Here is an 8,505-nt window from a genome sequence, read left to right on the forward strand (position 1 = left end):
GAAAGAAAATCATTTGAGCCCAAGAGTTTGAGGTTGCTGTGAGCTATGACGCCATGGCACTTTATGAAGGGTGACAGAGTGAGAGATGCTATCTCAAAAAGGGGGGGGCTCCTGGAAAACTGTAATGTAATTTATATTTTTATGATTCCAATTATGTTGCATATGTAATCAATTAAAGCAGAAGCTGGGTATGGTGGCACACACCTGTAGTCTTAGCTACTCAGGAGGCCGAGATAGAAAACTCCTTTGAACCTACGAGTTCAAGACCAGCTTGAGAAACACAGTGAGAACGCTGTCTCAAACATGAATGGATGAGTAAAAATATAAAGCAGAGTTATTTTTTCCCTCATTAAACACTACTTTTCATTTCTTTCTTTTTTTTTCCTTTTTTTTTTTTTTTGAGACAGAGTTTCACTATGTCGCCCTCAGTAGAGTGTTGTGGTGTCACAGCTCAAAGCAACTTCAAACTCTTGGACTTAAGTGATTCTGTTGCCTCAGCCTCCCAAGTAGCTGGGACTACAGGCTCCTGTCAACAACGCCTGGTTATTTTTTCTGGTTGCAGTTGTCACTGAGCTATGGGCATCAAGCCTACTGTTCATATCTTAGAAATCTTTAAATTTACCAAAGTATTGCATATAACAAATAGTTTGAAAAGCTAGGAAGGCTTTCTCGAAAGCCTAAGCTACTGATTCTTGCTTCAAAGAATATTGTGATAGAACCTTTTGCAACGTTAACAAATATTTCTAATTTCTCAGATAAAGGCAAAAATCAAGAGTGCCTCCTACCTTCTTACTTCTTTTTTTTTTTTTTTTTTTTTTTTTTGAGACAGAGTCTTAAGCTGTTGCCCTGGGTAGAGTAGCTCACAGCAACCACTAACTCTTGGGCTCAAGTGGTCCTCTTGCCTCAATTTTTCTTTTTGTTTCAGTTTTTGGCTGGGGCTGGGTTTGAACCTACCACCTCTAATATATGGGACTGGGCGCCCTACTCCTTTGAGCCACAGGTGCTGCCCAACCTCAGTTTTTCTATTTTTAGTAGAGACGGGTTCTCTCTTTTGCTCAGGCTGGTCTCAAACTCATGGGCTCAAGCAATCAACCCGCTTTAGCCTCCCAGAGTGCTAGGATTACAGGTGTGAGCCACTGCACTGTGAGCTGATTATGTCAAACCTAGTCAAAGCCTTTTCTAAAATGAAATAACTGATAATCAAGCTTATTAATATACATGACTATAGAAAAATCAGTATGCAGCAAACATAAATTGGTACTAATTGGCAATGAGAAAAAAGCTTATATCAGGCGCAGTGCCTGTGGCTCAAGTGGCTAAGGCGCCAGCCACATACACCTAAGGTGGCGGGTTCGAATCCAGCCCAGGCCCAACAAACAACAATCATGGCTGCAACCAAAAAATAGCCAGGTGTTGTGGCGGGCACCTGTGGTCCCAGCTACTTGGGAGGCAGAGGCAGGAGACTCACTTGAGCCCAGGAGTTGGAGGTTGCTGTGAGCTGTGATGCCATAGCACTCTACCTAGGGGGACAGCTTGAGGCTCTGTCTCAAAAAAAAAAAAAAAGCTTATACCAGAGGTTGGCGCCTGTGGCTCAAAGGCGTAGGGCGCTGGCCCCATATACTGGAGGTGGCAGTTTCAAACCTGGTCTTGGCCAAAAACTGCAAAAAAAAAAAAAAACCCTTATACCAGAATGAAAGTCAACTACATCATGAAGCACATTGTTTAGTTTAGTTGACTTTTTTTTTTTTGAGGCAGAGTCTTACTTTATCACCCTCAGTAGAGTGCTATGGCATCTCAGCTCACAGCAACCTCCAGCTCTTGGGCTTAGACGATTCTCTTGCCTCAGCCTCCCAAGTAGCTGGACTACAGGCACCCACCACAACACCCGGCTATTTTCTTGTTGCATTTTGGCCAGGGCTGGGTTTGAACCCACCACCCTCGGTATATAGGCCTGGTGCCCTACTCATTGAGCCATAGGCACTGTCCTAGTTGACTTTTTTAAAATAGAAATTAAAAAATTTTAAAATAGAAATACTTTCCTTGGTTTTTTTTGGTAGAGACAGAGTCTCACTTTATCACCCTTGGTAGAGTGCAGTGGCATCACAGCTCACAGCAACCTCCAACTCCTGGGCTTACGCAATTCTCTCGCCTTAGCCTCCTGAGTAGCTGAAACTACAGACGCCTGCCACAACACTCAGCTACTTTTTGTTGCAGTTTGGCTGGGGCTGGGTTTGAACCCACCACCCTCGGTATATGGGGCCAGTGCCCTACCCACTGAGCCACAGGGGCTGCCCTAGAAATACTTTCTTGAAGAAGGAAGTAAGACGTTGATAGACTCTGGTGCAAGCTACTTATCTTGTAGAATAGTAACACCTCAAAGTAGCATGGCTGTAGACGACATAATGAAGTAATCGGATGATTGAAACCATACATTGAGCAATGGGAATGTGACAGTCGGAAGCAAAGACTGACACAGGCATGGAACCTGGGGAATTTAATTGCAACCTATGAGTAGTGATGTGATTTTCCAAAATAATGATAAAGTTCTCGGTAAAGTTTAGAATATATAAAGTAAAACATTCTCTTGATTCACAAGGCAGTTGCATTCCTGGAAATTTCAAATTTCACTAAAGCACTTATGTGCAGTTAGGGATTAGATTCTAGGCTCAGATAATTGATAGCCAGTTTTTCAGTCCTAGGTGAATGTCTGGAGGAATATCAGAAAAACATTTAACCATCAAGGTGCAAAAAAATCTTACATGCTGCAAACCTCTAGCATCCTCATTCCCTATACGCCCCAATGTGGAGGAGCAAAAGTAGCCTCATATGTTTATCAACCAGTCTAATCTGAACTCTCACTTACCAGATGGTCCTGGAAGGAAAGTGGCTGCCCGATATCACTCAAGTCCTAGGGAACACCAGGACCAGAATTTAGGTGTTTGACTCTTATTTTAGGCCAGAAACTACCACTCTTTGAACTTCTGTATATTCTCTTCTGATCTGCCTTCAGTGATTACTCTTAGTTTTTTTTGTTGTTGTTGTCATTTGTTTGTTTTTTTGAGACAGAGTCTCAAGCTGTCACCCTTGGTAGACTGCCGTGGCATCACAGCTTACAGCAACCTCAGACTCTTGGGCTTAGGTGAGTCTCTTGCCTCAGCCTCCCAAGTAGCAGGGACTGCAGGCATCTACCACAACGCTGGCTATTTTTTTTTTCTTTTGGTTGTAGTTGTCATTGTTGTTTGGCAGGCCCTGGGCCCAGTTCAAACCCACCAGCTCCGGTATATGTGGCTGTCGCCTTAGCCGCTAAGCTACAGACGCTGAGCCTACTCTTAGTTTTTGTTCATATGCAATGACCGTGTACCTATTCTCTGTTTCATTTTTTTCTGCTTATCTTTGCCTATGACCTGCTCGTGATGTCATAATTTATATAATTGTCATTTGAAAAATGTATAGTTTGCTATTCTGTTAACAAATGAGCTTTCTTAGTCTATTTTTGACGTTGTTGTTTACATTTTCTCTCTTAAAAATGGCAATAGTAGAATATTTTTATATCGTTAATTTTGGTAATTTCCTTGAGGCTATACTTCCCAAATAGAATTACCTTTCCATGTTTTTTGTAACTTCTGTACATTACTTACCTGAAAGATCCAATCACTTTGCATCTGCCAAGTTATATGTAAGAAAACCTGTTTCTTCATAATCACAGAATGTTATTTACTCTTTTAATTTTTTTTTTTTTTAATTTTGGTGGGTTTATTGTATCAGGAGGCATTGAAACAGCTGAACAAATCAATATCTGGGCGGTGAGGCAGCTGCTTTCTCCTTCACGTCTTTGGGTTACTAGAGCAACTTGTCAGTAGTTTGAAAAAAAAAGGACAACCTTTTGCATTACTTAAGTCTCTCCAAGGCATGCCCTGGTAACAACACAAACTTCTGTCAGATGCAACAGTCTAGCGTCCAAACGTCACGCACAGCACCTCGGTGGCAGCAGCGCACTGCCCTCGCTTCCGCCGCAGCCTTGCTCATTGTGTATGGTATTTGGAGCATCCGCAGGCGTGTGAATAGTACTGGGACGAGGAGAGAGGAGGAAACAGCATGAGTGCCTGGCTAGGAGGAGGTCAGCCGAAGTTGTGCAGGGCGAGCCTGAACATGCCATGGGTGCAAACCCAAGCAACACTGATGTTCTTAATAGGAACATCTGGTGGAAACCCATGATGGGATCTTCATCGACCTTAAGCTGCCCCACAAACATGCTGATGATGCAACTATCTGGTGTAGGCTGATGGTCCTGTGCCGGGATGCTGTGCTGGATTTTCTGGAACGGAAAGCTAGACAACTTCTCAATGGCAGCTTTACCCTGGAATTGCTGTCCTTCCCACGTAAGGCATGATGCATCAGTGTAAATTGCGCCTAGTTGGGTTCTATCATTATCGAATAACTGGTAATAATGTTGAATAAATCTGGATCCAGTCTGCTCCCAGATTGGCTTGTCTCCCATTCTGGAGTGTCACCCAGCCTCGTTGAGACCCGAGGGGCTGGCACGATGGGGGCAGTGGCGGTGGCCTACCCTTTTAATTTTCATAACCAACCAAATAGAGATACAGGGTCTGGCAGAAGTAATGCCCCTTTGTGCTTGAACTGGATATTCTTGTGTTACAAAATGAGGGCACAAATAATACCCCTTTTTGTGAGTTGATAATCTGTACCAATCTTTTATGACAAAGTCATAAGCATGTAATTCTATAACATAACAGCATCATACTCAAGCACAAACGGGTGTCAGTTCTGCTGGGCTCTGTATAGTAATGCCTTAAACTTTCGGGGGGGGGTTGCATTTTTTTTCTCTTCTGGGAAGCTTGTAAATACTTCAAAATTATCATGAACTGTCTGCATTTCCTTGAGTATAAACTACATTTGGTCACAGAATGAGTTAGTCATTTGTTTGCACCCACTTTTGTTGAATATTTAATAACAATCAGACATAGTCAGAGATGGAGATGGTGATAATAACAATATTGGAATAACACAGTCATTTAATCAAAAGTTAGAAAAGATAAAGAGATGTTTTAAACTCTCCAAATAGACTTCCAGAACTCCTAAATAGAAGGGGCTAATGGGCAGACAGACTTCCAAGACTGTCGAAGATTAGCAGCATTCATCCACATGCCAGTAGAAATATCAAGTGCATAGGTATGGTGGCAGGGGCCCGGAGTGCCAGCTACTTGGGAGGCTGAGGCAAGAGGACCACTTAAGTCCAGAAGTTTGAGGATGCTATGAGCTATGATAGTGTCACTTTATTCTACTGTATTCCATTCTTCTTTGAGAAAGAAAAGAAATACTGAATACAGTCACGGTCCCTCTTGTCTTAGAGTCTAAAATTCAGATACCTCCAGGGGCAGGTAAGGAACATAAATGTGCCCTGACCCAGATGATAACAAGGTGGTGGGAAGTGAGGGCTGGGGAACTGGCAAGTGATACTCATCTATGGCATTCTCATTAAGGAAAACATTCCAGCCAGGCACAGTGGCTCACACCTGTAATCCTAGCACTCTGGGAGGCCCAGGTGGGTGGATTGCTTGAGCTCAGGAGTTCGAGACCAGCCTGAACAAGAGCTAGACACGGTCTCTAAAAATAGATGGACGTTGTAGTGAGTGCCTGTAGTCTGAGCAACTTGAGAGGCTGAGGCAAGACAATCACTTGAGCCCAAGAGTTTGAGTTTGTTGTGAATTGATGCCGAGCACTCTAACCTAAGGTGACTAAATGAAAACTTTATCTTAAAAAAAAAAAAATGTACATTCTTTGAGCCAAACAAAACACATCTGTGGGCTTGGTGCCTGTGGCTCAAGTGGCTAAGGCACCAGCCACATACACCTAAGGTGGCGGGTTTGAATCCAGCCCAGGCCCACCAAACAACAATGACAGCTGCAACCCAAAAATAGCCAGGCGTTGTGGCGGGTGCCTGTGGTCCCAGCTCCTTGGGAGGCTGAGGCAGGAAACTCGCTTGAGCCCAGGAGTTGGAAGTTGCTGTGAACTGTGATGCCACAGCACTCTACCCAGGGGGATAACTTGAGGCTCTGTCTCAAAAAAAAACAAAAAACAAAAACCACATCTGTGGGCAGGGTTTAGCCATTTGGCTTATCAGGCTGTTGCCTCTGCTTAAGGTTTCTTTTAGAGACAGTGTACTCAAATGCTGATGAGAGTCTGGAACAGGAAGGGAAAAGGAGGCAAACAGGTGAGTGAAAAACATTGCAGTGGCCTTTCAACGCTACTGTGAAAAAGAGTAGCTCTATCTCAGTGAGTGGCAACGAACATACATTCTGCCTCAGCTCAATGGAGCAGGGAGAAGAATGGGAAGAATTAGAGAATGCATTCCCATCACTTTTTGTTTGCATTTAACTTTTAGTATGGACATCTAAAGATATACACAAAGCAGAGACAAGAGTATCATGAAGCCCCTTGAGCTCATCACCCAGCCCATCAATCCGAGCCAGTTACAGAGGTCTTGGCTTATGTTTGCATCTGGACAATAGGAGCAATCACTGTTCAACGCCAGCTAAGAGGTGTACACTAGCACACAGGATCACACTGCCAAACCAAAGGAAAAAACTAGACAGATTGATTTTTATTTGAAGTTTTTATAGGTAAACACTTATTTAAAAATTAAAAAATATTTATGCACTTTTATGTATAATATAAATATGTATAACATAAATATTTATTTCCTCTCTTAAAACATATATACCTTTTTGGGCACACTCTGGGTCTACATCCATAAGGTTAGACAGTTTAAGTTCTCGAACTCATCCTAGAGAAAGTGCCGCATACCTCATTGCTGAATATCACTATGGTTACCTTCGAAGTGCTTCCTTTGGGAAGTACTCGCCTGGGGAAGCTATTCACCGAGGCCAGCACCTAGTCTCCCTCTCAAAGCAATTTTGGAACTCTTTTTCCGTAATGACTATCAGAGCAGACCTCGTACAGCACACAAAAACGCAGCAAGACACTGCCACACATCAACACGAACAGGGTGGTGAGACAGTGACACACCAAGGTTCTACGACCTTCCCGCGTGGTTTGTAAGTTCTGCCAATGGAGGTGCATGGAATCAAGTTCTGGAACTGAGCTGTTGGGACTTCCAACCACAGCTCTGAGCTCATTCCAGGAAAAGGGTGGACTAGGTTCTGTGCCAGTGCATAGCTTCCCAAAGGAAGTACTTTGAAGATGGCCGTAGTGGTGTTCAGCAATGAGTGTGTAGCACTTTTTCTAGAATGAGTTCTCAAACTTACTGTTGGACCTTGTGCACGCGTGCACACACACATACAGGGTGGCCATAAAATTCACATGCAATCTACACACGAACTTTTATGGCCACCCTGTATATCAGCGGTTCTCAACCCACAGGAACTGTATTAAAGGGCCATGGCATTGGGCAGTGCCTGTGGCTCAAGGAGTAGGGCGCTGGCCCCATATACTGGAGGTGGTAGATTCAAACCTGGTCCTGGCCAAAAAATAAAATAATAATAATAATAATAAAAGGGCCATGGCATTAGGAAGGTTGAGAACCACTGCTGTGTATCATATACTGAGACATGGTTGCCCAGGCTGAAGTGCAATGGCTGCTTACAGCACAGTCATCATGTACTACAGCCTCAAACTCCTGGGCTCAAATGATTCCCTCACCTCAGCCTCCCAAGTGCCTAGCACTATAGGTGTGTGCCCCCGTGCCTGCCGACTTGTCTTTTGAAAATACATTGCAGGTAGAGGTCAATATTGTGGTGTCACTTGATGGTTTATGGTAGTGATGAATACTTGGAGGAAATGCTGGTGGTGGGAGAGAAAATGGAGTCCAGGCTGAGCGGATTCTGGGCCCCTTGAGGAAACCTGTGAGCAAAAACAATTGCACTGTGGAGCAGGTCATTGCTGGTCTTGGGACGATGCTCTGAGGTGGCCCTTCTAGCACAGTATTATCAGAACTACAAAGAGTTGGTCACAGGTTTACTTTGCACCTTAAACACTGAATTTCTTGAGGAAACACTGACGGGAATTCACTGTCTGTCCCCAGCACCCAGCATGTACTATTATAATGACCGATTGAGGTTTGAGAGATGAAGAAATGAAAGTACGATAAGAGATCCTTCGTGTCATGCTTCAATCTTACAAAGTCACTCCCAACATCATCAAAAGGAAGTCTCCCAGTCTACTTATATGGCTAAGTTTTTCTTTGTTGCTTAGAAAAAAAAAATGATTGTAAAAAGCTCCATTCTCACTAATTAAAATTTGAATAATCCTCTGCCCTAAAGCCTGAGGGAGACACATAAAAAACCTCTGTGTTTTATTTAAAGGTGTTAAAATAATTAAATGATAGAAATCTGAAAAAAAATTTGAATAATCAATGCAAATTATTTTCTGGACTTATTTATATTTTTCTCTTTTAGGAGGTCATAAATCAGTTCTTCAAGAATAATGGGATTAGCTCTGTGTCCATAGCACAGTGGTTATGGCACT

At 43.1% G+C, this 8,505-nt stretch overlaps 1 pseudogene; it reads right to left on the reverse strand.

The window, feature by feature from the left end:
* Positions 1-4,118: 4,118 nt before the first annotated feature.
* LOC100945828 lies at positions 4,119-4,528 on the reverse strand (annotated as a pseudogene).
* Positions 4,529-8,505: the final 3,977 nt, after the last annotated feature.

This window comes from Otolemur garnettii, unplaced genomic scaffold (assembly GCF_000181295.1).
Source record: "Otolemur garnettii isolate 467f Iridium unplaced genomic scaffold, OtoGar3 scaffold00147, whole genome shotgun sequence".
Lineage (NCBI taxonomy): Eukaryota > Metazoa > Chordata > Mammalia > Primates > Galagidae > Otolemur > Otolemur garnettii.